The 17,400-nt window shown below is 36.1% G+C and overlaps 1 long non-coding RNA gene across 2 annotated transcripts in view; it reads right to left on the bottom strand.

The window, feature by feature from the left end:
- Positions 1–228: 228 nt before the first annotated feature.
- LOC113219693 overlaps positions 229–17,400 on the bottom strand; it is a 113,832-nt gene continuing 96,660 nt past the window's right edge. For both annotated transcript variants that reach the window (XR_003306657.1, XR_003306658.1), the window contains one exon: positions 229–314. This is a non-coding gene — a long non-coding RNA (uncharacterized LOC113219693). The remainder of the gene's footprint in view (positions 315–17,400) is intronic.

The raw sequence follows: 17,400 nt of genomic DNA, 5'->3' as shown, positions 1-17,400 counted from the left end.
GAGGCTATTTCATACTACTAATACTGAAATTTTGTCTGCACAAGCACTTTCTGAAAGAAGTATCATATGACTTGGTACAGAAGAAATATATTTTATGATTAAGAAACTTATCTTACAAAATATACTCTGTGAAGTAGTATCCATTGCAGTTGATTTAAGGTAGGCCTTTGTGAGGAAAATCTAGAAATTAAGAGTACTACATCAATATGCAAAAATTATTTAACAAAATACCTTTTACTGTTCTTGCATGAGGTTTGTGGTTAATCCCATCAAAATGTTCAGAAGATAAGACGTGTGTACTTTCTTCAACACACCTAAAAAAGAAAACTGGATTTACAAACTTTTAAGAGAAAACTACAAAACAGTATTATTAGCATATCATTAACACTACATCTACATTTTTTTGAAAAAAAATGTAGGCCGGGCGCGGTGGCTCAAGCCTGTAATCCCAGCACTTTGGGAGGCCGAGACGGGCGGATTACGAGGTCAGGAGATCGAGACCATCCTGGCTAACACGGTAAAACCCCGTCTCTACTAAAAATACAAAAACTAGCCGGGCGAGGTGGCGGGCGCCTGTAGTCCCAGCTACTCCAGAGGCTGAGGCAGGAGAATGGCATAAACCCGGGAGGCAGAGCTTGCAGTGAGCTGAGATCCGGCCACTGCACTCCAGTCCGGGCGACAGAGCGAGACTCCACCTCAAAAAAAAAAAAAAAAAAAAAAAAAAAAAAAGAAAAAATAACACAGTATTTAGGATCTTATGCAAAAGTCATAAAGATATTTGCCTTATTGAACTGTGTAACATGAAAGTTTACCACTTTAGTAAAGTACTAAAATTTTTTAAACATATACATGAATATGACTTAAATACTATCTCTTGAATTATATGAAGTTACAAAACCAAAGAAATACTTAACTTTTGTTTCTATGATTATGTCATAATCATTCAGTACCTTCACACATAGTCTCCATAAGCTTCTACTATGGAATCATGGTCATTTTTACTTGGACAACAGGAAAATTACATGACTCTCCAAATACATCAAAACTTTCTAACTGAATAAAACACAGAACTCTTGATTGTCGACTGAGATTTTACCTTCTAAAATATGAACCCAAAATCCAAAAATAGTGCCAGAAATAATAAATCTCAGAAAGTAACTTTTTACTTTAATTTTCTTTTCCTACTCACTTTTTCATCTTCATCCTGAACAGCTTACCTTTGTATCATATGGCCTCTTGATGAAAGTAATAAAAGCATTTTACTTTTTAATATGCATGGTGAGTCATTTTCAAACTTGTGAGGGACAGGAGTCATGACAGAAGGGTGCTTCCACCCCAAATTAATGACCACTAACTATATGATCCAATTAAATCAGAAAAAGTGAAGTATGGCAAAGGTGTTTTAGAAGCAGCTGTGGCTTAAGTAGTCACATGGTAACCACCATGGAGCCTGAATCTAAAAATATTCTTTCAAGCTGGTATGCCATGCCTTCTTCCAATTTTGATGACCATATCACAAAATATCCACACAAGTAGGGTACGTATAGTGATGCAAAGAGACTTCTGAACTATCCTAATAACCAATGTAAAGGTCATGGCAGGTAAATGTATTCTTTTCACAGTTTGTCTAGCTAGATCTTCTTTCACATTTGTTCCTGAGGACTGAAGCTCCCTAGGTTCAACGGGGCACTTCTTGAAAAGCAAGCTCCTGAAGCTCTCTGTCCTTGTCCAGGACAGGCTGGCTGCACAAAACTTCAGGATTTTCTAGGGTATTAGAGTACAATTACCTTGTGTGGGAGTGGGGAAGAAGATTCACCTGAGACTACAGGTGCAGGGGAGAGGAAAGACCATATTTAAAGTGATCATAGATTGAAGGAAGCAAGGAACCTTGGGAAAGATATAGAAAGGGTCGATGACAGTAATAATGAATAGGTGCTTACAAACAGAAAAGAGTACTATGTTCCAGCAAATGCTTACATTCCTATAGTCCTCCAGTCTGTGTCCAGAAGACTGTGGCAATAACAAAACATCTTTTCCTCCACTCCCAGGATAAGCTTCCTATAGCCATAGACGGACAAAGAGGCAAAGATACAGTAGAAAAAAAATGCGAAGACTGGAGCAGAAAACAATCTAGTCAGTATGAAGAGAGTCTCAGCAGGGGCTTGGTAGCATGAAGAACAGAGACACAATCTTGCAAAGGGGCAGAAAGCAACTTTATACATTAGAATTGATACACCACCCCTTTGGAGAACCACTGCTTTAGACGAATCTTTATTTGTATATTGGCCAAAAAAAAAAAAAAACAAAAAACCCACCTATAGTTAGAGAAACTCATCACCTTTTTACCTATGGTAAAAATAAAATATTTCTTAGTGTGTTCTTTAGAATTTTTATGTAAGCATTCTGTTGTCCCTACGCCAATCTAAATTAGTAGAGTTAAAATTAAAACTATCATATTCAATGTATCTTTTTATGAAAAATCAAAACTAAAATTTCATATTTTCTGGAATAGAAAACATCCAGAAGAGTCACTACAAAATGTATCAAAATCTTAGAATACAGTAGTTCAAGCAAATACATTTTCACAACTTAAAAAATATGAAAAATAAATACATATAATGCTTCATTTACGATTCACACTTCTCAGTTACATTAAATAAATCAAACTTTTTTTTTTTTTTTTTTTAGACGGAGTCTCGCTCTGTTGCCCAGGCTGAAGTGCAGTGGCCGGATCTCAGCTCACTGCAAGCTCCGCCTCCTGGGTTTACGCCATTCTCCTGCCTCAGCCTCCCAAGTAGCTGGGTCTACAGGCGCCCGCCACCTCGCCCGGCTTGTTTTTGTATTTTTTTTTTTTAGTAGAGACGGGGTTTCACCGTAAATAAATCAAACTTTTAATTGGGTAAGGGAAAATCACTCTCTTGGCACATTAAAAAATGGAGATCATTATAATTTCAAATGAGAACATCTATTTAGGTTTACAAAAAAATATAAAGCAAAAAAATCCCTTGGCCAAATAATATGCAGCCACAGTACCAACAGAGTTGTAATATCTAGTGCTTTTCTCACCATTTATTTAGTGAATACCTGTGGGACACACACTCAGTAGCTTGCTTAGTGAGATAGGGGCCCTGTCCTTAGTTGAAGAGCCTTGCTGGTGAATAAACTGTTTTCTAAAATAAGTAAAACGTAAGATAACATGTGATGTGTCAGAAGACTCTTTCAATAAAGTAATTTAAATCACTACAAATGTTTGCTTTAAAAAATGTGTTTAAAACTTTCCACAGACCATCTCATGCCTCCCATCTCCTTTTCAGCTTTAATACTGACCTTACTCTCAGGAGAAATGGACACACACAATACAGAAACCACATTTAGAGCAGCATAAGTCTCTGTATCCTACAAATTCCCATCTCCTCAAACTCTGCAACTGCTCCGAAAAGGGTGTTTGTGTTCAACTAGGAAACTCACTGCACAGATTATTTTTGGAAACACAAGAGCCAGCCTCTTTGATGACTGACACTAAACCTGCTCTCCTTAACTCCTCAAACCTTCAGTACTATTCTCCTCTTCATGCTCTCTCTAGATTATTTCACCTTCATTTTCCAAAGGAAACAGAAGGTATCTGATGGAAAGTCACTCTCCTTCCCGGTATCACATACAACTTACCAAAGTGGCTCCAGTCCTTCCTACTCCAGACTTGACACACCAAAGTGGTGCCCCTCCTCCTTCCAAATGCCAGACTCTCTGCATATGCCTAATCCCATTCTCTCCTGTTTTCCCAACAACATGCAAATATTATTCCTTCTCTCGTTTATATATTCAACCTCTTTTTCTTATGCAGATCTTTTTGCACTGGTTTTTAAACAAACACCAGTCTCTTCCTTTAAAATAACAGCAAAACAAAGCCGCGTGGCCTCACATCTCCCTCCAGCTATAGCTCACAGCCCTATCTAGACACTTCCTGCTTCAAATAAACTTCTCTACAGAGTTGCCTAAATGTTCTGACTTCATGTCCTCATCTCCTATTCACTTCCCGTATGTGCTTGAGCCCCACTACGCCACTCCTCCAAGACCCTTCTGTACTGGATATGTTAGCAGTAAAACCACCACTGTTCGTTATCTCCTTAACCTCCCCTTTTTCTCTTGTATCAACCAGAAGCCCATAGTCTTTCCCTCTGCCTATCTTGCTATCCTTGGCCACTGAATGCTGAAGAGCCTCAAGGTAAACATCATGTCTCACTTTACATTCTCTCCCTAGGATATCTCATCCATTTCAGAGACATAAATAAAAATGTATTTTTTTGTTCTGTACTTTTAATCTCTAGTCCAGACCCCTTCTATGAGCTCCACACCTACATATCTGTAGGTCCACATCTGTCTACACAGGCAGCATACAGAGTGATAAGATGCATGGGCTCTGGAAGTGAAGTATGCAGATTCAAATCCCATTTCTTCCACTTACTGTCTGATATTGGACAAGTCTCTTAACACCTGTGTTTCCATGTCCCCAGCTTAAAAAATGCTGTAATAACTGTAAATGCTCAACAATATTAGCTATTATCATTATTACTATTTGACCTTTCCTCTTGTGTGTCTCAAAGCCATCTGAAATTTTCTGCCTCTGAAATGCATGATGTTCCCAAAATGTGATCTGCTTCTGGGATTCCCTTGCTGTCTAAATGCTGTAATCACAAATCTAGTAGTTATTTTTCATACAGTTCTCTTTCCTCTCCCATTTCTAATACAACGTATCTGTTGAGATTTAAGAATTATATGTTATCTTTTCTATAACTGCATCACTCTAACTTTATCCCAAGCTCCATCCTCTCCAGTGTACCCCACTAAAATGGCCTGTAACCAGTCAACACACTTCCACCCTTTACCCCAAAGTACCATCCACGCTGCAGCCAAAAGGATCTTTACAGATTGTAAATCTGGTCAACTTCATGCTTAAAACCTTTTATTTGTTTCTCCTTGGTCTTAGAATAAGCACTGATCTTTATTAAATATGACCCAAAAAACTCTATAAGGTCTGAACTCTGCCTCCCTCTCCAGTCTAATTTCATACCATATATTCCCTTGGTTCTCTCAGCCCATTCTCCACTTGGCTTGATTCCAATTCTTCCTGCTTGCTTTGCTCCTCCCTACCACAGGGTCTCTGCCCATGCCCTTTCTTTCCTCTGTTTGAAATGCTATTTCTTCCTCCTCTTCTCCTAGTTGACTCTTACTCATCCATCAGATGTCTGCTTAAATGTATCCTCCTTAGGGAAGCCTTCTCTGGCCTCCCAGATGAAGCCAAATACTTTTATTCTTGGTACTCATCATCTTACCCCTTTCGTTCAGGGCAGAGAAGGAGTAAGGAAATTTAGGGAGGAAGGAGGAAAGAAGTATCTTAGTCAGCCTAGAAATTAAGACACTTAATCATTTAGTTGAAAAACCAAACACAGGCACAAGGGGAAGAATTACTTAGGTAACAACAGGCTATATGAAGAGAGTTAGGTGGGTAATCACAGGTTGTAAAAGGAAAGAAAAAACTAAATAGTAAATCTGCTAGAATCAGAACAAGGACTTCTCTTGTATCTCCAACCTCATGGTTTTTATTAAAATGAGTTAGGGAATAGAATGTTCCCACTGGAACTATATGTTCAGTATACAGGTGATGATTCATCCAGTCTTAGCATATTAAGCCATAGACAAATCCAATCCAAATGACTAAAATGACAAAAAAAATGTAATTTTAATAGGTTAATTTCAACAATGTCTTAAACACCTTTTAAACTGATATTCTGCATTATTGCTTCACATTTTATGTGTGCGTATAAACTAAAAATCAAAATTGATTTTAATGGAATACCACTTAGTAATCAAAATGAACAAATTATTAATAAACACAAGTTGGATGAATCTCAAGGAAATATTAATCTCAAGAGATAATCTCAAGAGAATGAAAAAGTTAAATTAAAAAAAGTTAAATCTAAGGATCCATTTAAATAACATCATTAAAATGGAAAAATTATGAAAGTAGGGGACAGATTAGTGGTTGCCAGGGGTTGGGGACAGGGGTGGGAAGTGGGAAGGTAGATGAGTGTGATTATAAAAGGCCAACATTAGGAATCTTTGTGATAGATAGGTTCATCTTGACTGTAGTAGATACAAGAAGCTACATGTGATAAAAATTAGAAATAAATAAATATACACACAGATGAGTTTGAGAAAAACTAGGAAAATCCGAATAAGATCTAGAATGCATCAGTGTTAATATCCCGGATGTTACCACTGGGGGGATTGTGTAAGCGGTGCATGGAACGTATGTTATCTTTTGTAACTGCATGCAAATTTACAATTACCCTAAACTTAAAAGTGTCATTAAAAAACAGCTTTAAAGTGGTTTCACAACATTTCTCAGAGACATCGGATTATATACACTTGACTACAGAATTCCAATTTTTTAAAAGCAGGTTTCTTCCAGTTTCTTCACGTTCTACCTTTGTTGCTGTCAGCCCATGAATAAAGGGAGATTTAAGTAGATAGAAGAAATATCTTGAGGTTGTAATGAACCCAATAAAAAAAAATCAATATTTTTAAAAAGTAGATCTTAAAATGTACTTGAAAGTTTGAGATCATAATGACATAAACAACTATTTATGACCTAAGGAAAACTGCCTACTTTGGTACTTTGAAGTATTAAAAAAAAATCACACAGAATTAAATTACAAAGCTCAAAACTTGTTTATGCAGCTGGTCTTTTTTAAAATCAAGGAACTTTAAACCTACAATTCTAATAGGCTTACTGGTGACACCCCAATCCTTTGAAAAATAAATGAAATATCATAAATCATTTGACAGTTTTTAAGCTTAGATTTTTATCATCAGTCAGACTCTTTAAAAATAAAAAAGCAATATGAAAGGATAGGATCTTGCTTTGTGCCCTATAAAGTTTAAGATAGAAAATAAATCATACTATTAAATGTCATTTAGAACCTTAACTTCAATACTTAGAATGAAATTGGCATAATATTCATGGTCATTCCTATGAGAATTCATGCAAGTCGAGTAGCTTTTCTTACAAAATATTGCAGAACTCTGGCACTTCCTGTGATAAATGAAGCAATAAGGCTTTGGAATTGCAATTGTGTATATTTAAGTACTTCATACAAGCAACCAGACTGTCATCTTGCTGGATATCTAGCACTATGAATTTATTATTTGTTATCCAAAGGAATGTTTGAATACTTATAAAGAGTAAAGGGTTAGGGTAAGCCCTTAAAATTTAAAGCTACAAATGTAGGACTATATTGCAGCCACACTGTCCAACCTTAATTTTCTTGGCAAGTTAATTTAATGAAAAATATTCACAGATTTTTCAGGAAATGTAGAGATGAAAAAATCTATAAATATCTTGAAAATGTTTAGGATTCAACGTAACTGTTAAGATCTAGATATTAGCTACAGCATTCTGAGAATTTTTATAACAGTGAAGTTGCAAGAAAATATATTATGGCAGACATTCTCCACGACCTGGTTTTCAGGTAAATTCACTGATGGGTCAATAATGAGTCCAACTCATAAAAGTGTGCTTTGAGAAGTCAGCTGAGCCAGCATTAGGGGAAGGAGGTCAAAGCCGGGCCCTCTCGGTTATCTAGCCCATCCTATTTTAAAAGAATTCTATTGAAGGAGATTCATTCCAAAGGCCAAAAAAATTACTTCTGTCTTTTCTGATGGTTTCATTTACTCATCACATAAGTGAAAATTCATAATTTTCTTTCCCTTCTTGAAGCAATAATGGCGGAACTTCTGAGAAATAGTCTCAGAAGATTTATCCTGTACCAATATAAATCCCAATCATTTTAGATTTCAGTTTTTCTAATTCGCTTTTAACATACAGCCACCAAAACTGTGGCCTCCAAATAAGGCCACTAATGTCACATCCATATCAAGCTGTACAGGCATTTGATAAACACTTGAATGACTGAATTAGTGACAGCGGAAAGCCTACTTCTCATATTTTGCATATTATTGCTAATGAAGTATCCTTAAAGATTATTTAAGTGTATCTCTAATTTCTCAAGAAATTAAATACTGAATACATACCAAATAGTATTTTCAACATATGTGCAAGTTATAAAGAACAGTAAAATGAACACCTGTTTTCCCACTAGCCAGTTTAGAGAACACATTACTTATAACTTTGAAGTCCCCTTTATGGCCTTTCCCATTCCAATTCCAATCCTTTTTCCCATGCATTCTCCTTAGCTATCTTTTTTTGTTGTTGTTTTTGCTTTCCTTTATGGTGCTACCGTATGTATCCCTAATCAATATCTTGCTTAATTTTGCAAGATTTTGGATGGAATTATATTGGTTGGAATCATATTGGAAGTATTCTTAAGTTTCTTGGTTTATTTGTCCATGAGACTTATCCATGATGATATGCTTGAATGTAGCACAATTTGTGTCTTCTCTTATTGATGATATCTGAGTTGTTTCCAGTTTTCTGGAACATATTATGTATTTCTCTGTGTAGATTACCAAGAGTTTCTATGCCTCAGAGTGGAGTTGCTTGGTTGATATACGCACAACTTATTAGTTAATGCAAATTAACTAATGTATTATTATTAGTTAATGCAAATGTATTATATGGTTGATTCAATTTGTACAACCACTAGCAGGGCAAGATAAGTTCAAGATGCTCCAACATTTTTGCCAATCTAATGGACATAAAAAAGTACTTCCTTGAGATTTTTTAAAGCTGTTTTTTCTTTCTTGGGGTAAAATTTATATAAAATGAAATGCACCAATCTTAAGTGTACCATTCCATTAGTTTTTTACAAATGTATGTACCTTGTAACCCAAATCATTACCACTACCCCAAGTTAGTTCCTTCAAAATCCTTCCCAGTCAGTTCCTGCCCCATCCCCTAGAAGAAACGACTTTTCTCATCCTTTTCCCTCACAGATAATTTGTCAGCGTGTCATGTTATGAATAACCACAGTCTGTTTATCCATTCTCTTACTGATGGAAACCTGGGCTATTCCAGTTTCTGGCTAGTATGAATGAAGCTATATTATGTACGCATATTATGTACGTATTTCTCATAAAAATATTTTTGGTGGATTTTTATTTTCATTTCTCTTAGGCAAATATCTAGGAGAACTGCTGAATCCTAGGACTGCTGAATTGGGTAAATGTATATTTAACTCTGTAAGAAACTCCCAGATCTTTTTCCTAAAGTGGCTGTACCATTTAACCCTCTTACCTAATGTATAAGAATGCCAGTTGCTCTAGATCCTATCTAATTTTAGACAGTATGGTGGTTTTCTCATTCTCATTTTAACCTGCATTTCCCAGATGACAAATGACATTCATCACATGCTTACTGACCATTTGAATATCTTCCGTTGTGCAGTGTCTGTGTTACAAAGTTTCTTTTCAAATCATTTGTTCCCTATTCCTCCTTTTTAGTTTCTGGTTGTTCGGTTTTTTGTTATGGAGCCGTATAAATTAGCTACATATTCCTTTGACAAATATACATTTTGCAAATATTTTTCTCAGTCTGTGGCTTGTTTTTTGTTTTCTCAGTGGCATCTTTTGATAAATACAAGTTTGTTTTTTTCAATGAAGTCTATTCTTTAAAGCTTTTCTCTTACAGTGATTGCTTCTACATCCTCGGAAATCTTTGCCCACCCCCAGTCATAAAGATATTCTCTGATGTTTTCTTAAATTCTTATGGCTTTAGCTTTTTATATTTAGTAGTATGATTCATCTCAGATTTATATGCATGATGCAAGACAGAAATGGAGATTTATATTTTTGCTTGTGGATATCTAGTTGACCCAGCACCATTTACTGCAAAACTTTCCTTTCCCTGCTTGGTTGCTTTGGATTTGTTTGAAATCAGAGGACTATATAAGTGGGTCTATGACCTCTGTTCAATGCCATTAATTTATTAGTTGATCCTTATGGCAATACCATGCTATCTTGATTATTGCAGCTTTATAGTTATGGTACAAAGTCAATTCTTCCAGCTATGTTTTCAAGATTAGTCAGATTTTCTCAGTCTTTTACATTTCCACGTAACTTTTAGAATTACTTGCTAATTTTACAAAAAGGTCTGTGGATTTATGCTAGGGATTTTGTTGAATCTACAGATCAATTTTGAGGGAAATGTCATTTAATTGAGTCTTCCAATCATATGGCATCTCTCTTCATTTATTTATATCTTTAACTTTTCTCAGTATAGTTTTGTTGTTCTTATAGATTTTGCATGCTTTTTGTTGAATTTATTCCTAAATGTTCTACTTTTATTAGAAATAGGAAATAGGTTCTACTAATGATCATCTCAATTCAAAAATACTTATTTCTCACGGGGCCTCCATCACATTTTCACTCCTTGGAAATATTAAAACATCAAAATCATGAGAAAGTTTGTTTAATATTAAATAGTACATACTATATTCTGTATGGTAAACAAGACAAGAATTTCCAAAAATCAATGGAGACTCTACAAGTTGGCAGTAAAATAAAGGAATGGATTAAAGTCTTAACAATATACATGCCGGAAATCGGGCTGGGGAATTTTTATAATCCACACTCATTTCAAGTATATATAATCCACACTCATTCAAGATTATCTGACGGGGAAGAAGGATGTCAGACATACCATTACCTCAGTCTGCAGATACACTGATCTTTTAGGAATGTTATAGAACTACTCCAAAGCTTTTTTGACATCTGGCCCACACAGTGATGAGCACAGGTTTCAAGGAGAGGAGAAGAGCAGGAAATATTTAGCTTTGATTTTGAGCAGATATAGTGTAAGCTCTTAGATAAAATTTAAGCTCTTTGTCTTCTGCAAAGACAGAACTGTATCCAGAGACTCTGAGGATTCCCATTTGGCCTTCTTTCATTTGCAACTTGTTATAATAGTGGTTTCACATTGTTCACTTTACTGTGGCTCCTTTTCTTCCTTCTATGCTTTTTCTTAGAACTACTAATTTTATTTTCCGTATCTTCACTATCTAATTCTTCAGACCTCTGTATGTGCAAGGATCTGAGAATTAATCAAATTTCCCATTATTACCACTGAGATCCTAAGACATTCCCATCGTCTTTGGCCTTGCTGGCTTCTCCTTTTGCTTCCCCTTTAAAGTCTTTTCTCCATATACTTTGTCTTAACTTTTTTCCTCTACTCTTCTTTGTCAAGTTTTTCCACTTCCTGAAGCCTTTCTTTTGATTTTTCAAGGTTTATACCGCTACAATCCTCTTCCTTAGTATCCTTTAAGACGCATTTCTGCATTGTTGGCCACCACTGAACCTATTTCCATTTGTCAGTAAGAATTATTTTCTTATTCACTTAAAATTTCTCATTTCTTTTGCATGTGATTTTGGTCACTTTTTTCTTGTCAATGGATTTAGCCACTTTTTTATTTTTATATTTATTTATTTATTTATTTATTTATTTATTTATTTATTTTGAGACAGAGTCTCACTCTGTTGCTCAGGCTGGAGTGCACTGGCGAGATCTTGGGTCACCACAACCTCCGCCTCCCGGGTTCAAGCGATTCTCGTGCCTCAGCCTCTGGAATAGCTAGTACTACAGGTGCATGCCACCATGCCCCACTAATTTTTGTATTTTTAATAGAAACGGGGTTTCATTATGTTGGCCAGGCTGGTCTCGAACTCCTGACCTCGTGATCCACCCGCCTCAGCCTCCCAAAGTGCTGGGATTACAGGCGTGAGCCACCGCACCTAGCCGACAATTTTTTATTTTACAATGTATTCTCTTCAAGGTCCAACCAACCCAAGCATACAGTACTATTTCTCCTTAAAGAAATCAGCATCTGGGCCACCTTCAGCCTCCTCATCTGTGTTCATGAACTTAATAGAAATGTCCTTGGTTTTCTATGCCTCATCAGTATTAGGGGCAGACTGAGTTTGAGGTTCCTCTGTTTTCACCACTTTCATTTTCTGTCTCATCTGTCTCTTTCCTTCTCCTCCTCTCCCTCTTCATTACTAACACCACTGGCCAGCGTGTACTCTTCTCTCTCCTGCTTCTGGTCTCTTTCCATCTGACTGAAGGATGAACAACATATTGTTATTGAAATAGGCTCTAAATTCTTCCATGTAATCATTGGTGAGAGATAAGAGCTGTATTCTCATTAACAACTCTTTGGTCAGTTGTTTCTGTATTTTCTGCAGAGACCTTGTCCAAAGTGTCATAGCAAGACAAAGAGACACAGCATATTCAGGTAGAGGTAACTTGTTCAAATCAAATACTTACCAGATACGCTAACGTACATAGGAAATGAAACACCTTTGAGGTCTTCCTTTTCATGGTTGATCTTGGGCTAAAAAGGACTCTAGTATTTTCTGAATGCCCCTAAGTTTTTCTGGATTGATTTTTCCTTCTTTCATAGGTACTCTCTTCTTGAGAGGTAGCTACACCATCCTTTTCTTCTTCTGAGAGAAGTAAAATTAATACAACTTCCCATCCTCATTTTACTTGGCAGTTCAATCTGCTCTGGGAATATGAGTTGGCATCCTCTGGGCAATCGAACTAAAGAACCAAATCATGACCTGGGTATCCTGCACCCTGGCTGCAGGATCAGTAATAAAGAGCACTGCAGCTCTGTTACAGACAAACTTATTACAGACTTCATTTTTCTCATCTGCTGCTGTCAACCACAGAGGTCAAGAAAAGAAATAGCAGAGTGTAGCCAGTAGAAAACTTGGCTTAGGTACTGCAACTCTCTACCACTGAGGAAAAACATAATACTCTTTTTCAGATGGCTTCTCAAAAAGGAATATGACATATTTTACTACAGTTCAGAAACTATGTAGTTTTGTTCCAAAGTGGCAGGGGTGTTATATTTCACTTTTGTCACCAACCCAAATAAATTCAGGGTTTTTCTAACTCAAGCATATAAGATCTTTTACAGATTTAACTTGTTTTACCTAGAATGAGGCAAAGTTAATGTTTCTTGGGAAGATTTTTGGTAACAGCATTCACGGTATCAAGCAAACACCATGCCCAAGATTCTATTTACTTCATCAATGAACTAACCTTTGGAGATGGGTATCATGATAACTTATTGCTTTATCTTTGTGCTGAAGAAGTTGAACCTGTATACAAGCAAGTGTATTTATGTGGTTAATTAGCAGCTTCAAGTACATCTTTACCTTTCAACGTCTGGTAAAAAAGGTCTGTCCTCCGGTGTTGCCTCAATAAAGGCTCAAATAAATCATTTTTATATTATTTTAAATTTAAACCTATTTGCCTATTGACTTATAGTTGAAGGACTATTTGGACAGATATAAAAATCCATAAGTTACCTATTCTTTTCTTAAAAGTCTTTTAAGTATGGCCTATTTTCTTGCACTGAATGAAATCTGAGGCCAACATAATTTTCTCATTTATAAATATCTTGACCTATTTTTCTGGCTCCCTCCCAAAATTTTATCTCTGAGGTCCAGCAACTTTACTAGACCCAGGCACACAGTGAGTGTCCTTTCAATGTTTAGATTCAAGTTGTCACTTACTTCAGACAAGTTTATGCTCTAAACACTGGTTTTCTTTCATTAAGTTTGGACTTTTCATTGGGTCTACGATTACGCATATAATGGATCTACTCAGCCTGTCATCTATACCCACGGTCTTGAAACTGAAGAACATCTGAGGCTGCTCTAACACTTCTTAAGAGAGATGCAGACCTAGATAGTTTTAAGGCAATCTATTTCCAGGTCCTCAACTCTCAGTTTTCCTAATACCGATCTTTCTGAGAGTGTACTGTCAGCTAAGGCATCATGCAGCCTCTCTTCTCACTTCACAAAAGAAATGCATACCTCTTGGGATGCAAAAACCTCCAGGGTTCCAAAAACGGGAAAAAATTATAACAATGCTATCTATGAAACCTCCTTTAATCAAAGCACTACAGTAAGGCCGTGTTCTTTCCATGTCTCATACAGATGTTTATTAAGAAATGGAGTACTTGGCCCATATTATTATGATAAATTGAGTGTATTGTAGAATGAAGCAGTTCCACAATACACAGTGACGACATTTTACTTATAGGGATTACCTCTTCCATACTCTTATTAGTGTTAAAGACGTATCTCTCTGGAGACTTTAGTGAGCGCAAAGCAAAGAAACACTGAAGGCAGCAGCACCTTACTGTATCCAGGCAACACATGGTAAGGCTCTGTGCCTTATCTACTTAATCTATATTAGAATTAGAATTCAGCCATGTGATGGTTGTCATGGAGGCATATATTAACATATTTATTTGAGATGAAAAATCAAGTGGGACTTTTACTGACAGAAGGATGTCTCATTTAAAAGATAAGTTTGAAAATAAATACCAGCTTTGTCAATTAGATTAAATGGCAACGATTTTCCCTAAATTGAGTGATCTACATTTATAGCTGCAAGGTTTTGATAAAAATATATTTGAGGCATAAATTAAGAAAAACTGCTGTCAGCCAGGAGCAGTGGCTCATGCCTGTAATCCCAGCACTTTGGGAGGCCAAAGCAGGTGGATCACCTGAGGTCAGGAGTTTGAGACCAGCCTGGCCAACATGGTGAAACCCCTTCTCTAGTAAAAAAAATACTAAAAATGAGCCAGCTATGGTGGCGGACGCCTATAATCCTAGCTACTTGGGAGTCTGAGGCAGGAGGATCAATTGAACCAGAGAGGTGGAGGTTGCAGTGTGCCGAGACTGCCCCACTGCAATCCAGCCTGGGCAACAAGAGAGAAATTCTGTCTCAAAAAAAAGAAAAAAAGAAAAGAAAAACCATTGTCTAAAAATTGTACATTGCCAAGTATACAAAGGAATTAATAATTTTAAACAATCCTTTCTAAGTGTGTTAGGTTAAACAAGGTGCCCCTAAGTAAAAGAACAGTAAGTGTAATGGTCATTTGATAAGTCTCAGTTAAGCCTTTTTGATAAAATTTCCCAAAGTGAGAGTGACAGCACATCCCTCTCCAAGTTAAGTGATTTCCAGTCCTTTGCTTTCTACAAATGATGGTGTAATTGAGTTGTCAGTAGAAACATCATTAAATAATCTGTAGATCACATTATGATTTCTGGCATGTAACTCAGCAGGATGAGCAAAGTTAATAAGTGATGCAGTGTTTCTGTCATATTGTAAACACTGACATTTTAAAGCTGAGGTGTTCTGTCACTCTTTTAAATGTATATTTGACTTTGCTCACCTCTCTCATGTCTAATTTCCATGACCTCACTGTTTTTCCTGTATCATCTTTTTCTCTTGTACTCCTTCTAATGTTTTCATTTGACAGTTTCATTTTCTTCTTCAATTTCTTTCCTGAGTTCTGCTTCTAAATGCATAATTTTAGATTTTATAATTAAACTATAATTACTAACATAACATTTTAACTTTTCCCATTTTGTGTATGATTAGGTAAGAATCCACTTTCCATCTTTTTCATATGGACACTCTATTGCCTCAGCACCACACACTGAAAGCTATATGCAGCTTTTCCCCCACTGATCTTCAACACCTGTTTTGTCATAAATCATGCTTCCACATATAGGTGGATCTGTTTGTAAATTTTCTATTCTTTTCATCTGCCAAATTGTATATCTTTATACCATACGCTGGCTTAACTACTATAGTTTTATATTGTCATCAGATAAAGGCAGCAAAAGCACTTCCTTGATAGGAGGAAAAACACTTTCTTTAGGAATATGTATGTGATTCTGGGATGATTGCTCTTCCATTTAAGTTCAGAATTATAATGTCAAGTATCACCCAAATAATAATAGTAATCACACAATCTCAAAATCTGTTAGGGATTTGATTCTATGTGCAATGAGAGAGAATTAACATCTTTGCAACATTAAATCTTCTAATCCATTGATGTCTTTCAATAAAAGTTTGTAACTTCTCAATAAAGGACTTAGACATTACTTGTTCAATTTCTTCAAAAGTTATTTGTAGTATGTCGCTATGTAAATTATATCTTTTAAAAATTACATTTCTGTAGTAACTTCACTGTGGAAAAATCTTGCAGATACCATCTTAACCAACTGATCAAGGTTAGCATGACCAGTAACCAGTCATATTGTTACTGAAACACCAGAAGTTTGGTCTAGGTGCTGCTGCTGCACTGTACAGCCAGTCAATGACTGAGACAATGAGAGGTGCCAAGGAAGAAGGCTTTAATCAGGTGCTACAGCCAAAGAGATGGGAGCTCAGTCTCAAATCCATCTCCCTGAGGGACTAAAACTAAGGGCTTACATACCAGGGAAGAAATGTAACACTGTGTGAGAAAATGGGAACTCTGGAGGGGCAAGGAAGCAATCATGATGAATGAGGGGTCCAGCATCTCCTTGTTTGGATGTGGTGATCTGGTGAGTTTCAGTTCCTTGATACTTATTTTGAGAGGTCTGAGGTCATTTCCTGAGAAAGGAACTCAGATAAAATAAATATGTTTGCAGCTTTAAGACCAGAAGGGTCGATTTCTGTTTATCCAAAAAACTATCTATGGGCCAATTAGGTGGGTTTCAATATTGGTAACATTTACTGCCTGATATGATGTGATATAATAATGGGAACACACCAAACTCAAATTGATATCCTTTCTACAAAAGACCTGACCACTATTCTTCAAAAGTATCAAATCCCTGAAAGACAAGAAGAGATCAAGAAACTGCCTTAAATTGGTTAAGAGACATGGCTACCAAATGCAATGTGATATCCTGGGTTAGATCCTGCAACGAAAAGAGTATCAGTAGAAAAACTGGAAAAATCAAAATAAAAGTTGTAGTGTAGTTAATATCAGCATATAAATGTTAATTTCTTAGTTTTGATAAATATACTACGGCTATGTAGGATGTTACTTATTTCAAAATAAAGTGGTTTTTAAATTTTCTGTTTTGTTGTTGCTGCTGGTCTATAGAAATACAACTGGCTTTCCTACATTGACTTTACATTTTAAAACTTTGCTAAACTCTCTAATTTTAAGAAGTTAACTGTCGAGTTCTAGGATCTTTCTATACAGACAATTAAGTCATTTTAATAATGACAGTGTTTTTCTCCTTTTCCATTCCTACATCTTTTCTTGTAGTTGTCCCCCGCCCCTCATCCCCGACCCTGACTTACTCTGCTGGCTAGGATCTCTGACACAATATTGAACAGAAATGGTGATACCGGGCAGCTTTGTCTTTTAAGAGTCAGATTATATCTGTTGATGTGCAGAACTAATTTTAATTTCACAGAATAATCTGGGGAAGATTACTTGCTTTTGCTTTGAACATTTCTACCACAGAGATAACAATACTATTTTTAAAGTTTCAAATACTGAAAATGTTTATCCAGAAAGTATAAAAGAACGTATAATACAAAGACAAAGAAATAACATGAAGACAAAAAAGGATGCA

This window comes from Piliocolobus tephrosceles, chromosome 9 (assembly GCF_002776525.5).
Source record: "Piliocolobus tephrosceles isolate RC106 chromosome 9, ASM277652v3, whole genome shotgun sequence".
NCBI lineage: Eukaryota > Metazoa > Chordata > Mammalia > Primates > Cercopithecidae > Piliocolobus > Piliocolobus tephrosceles.
This window is presented reverse-complemented; position numbering and strand designations above follow the sequence as displayed.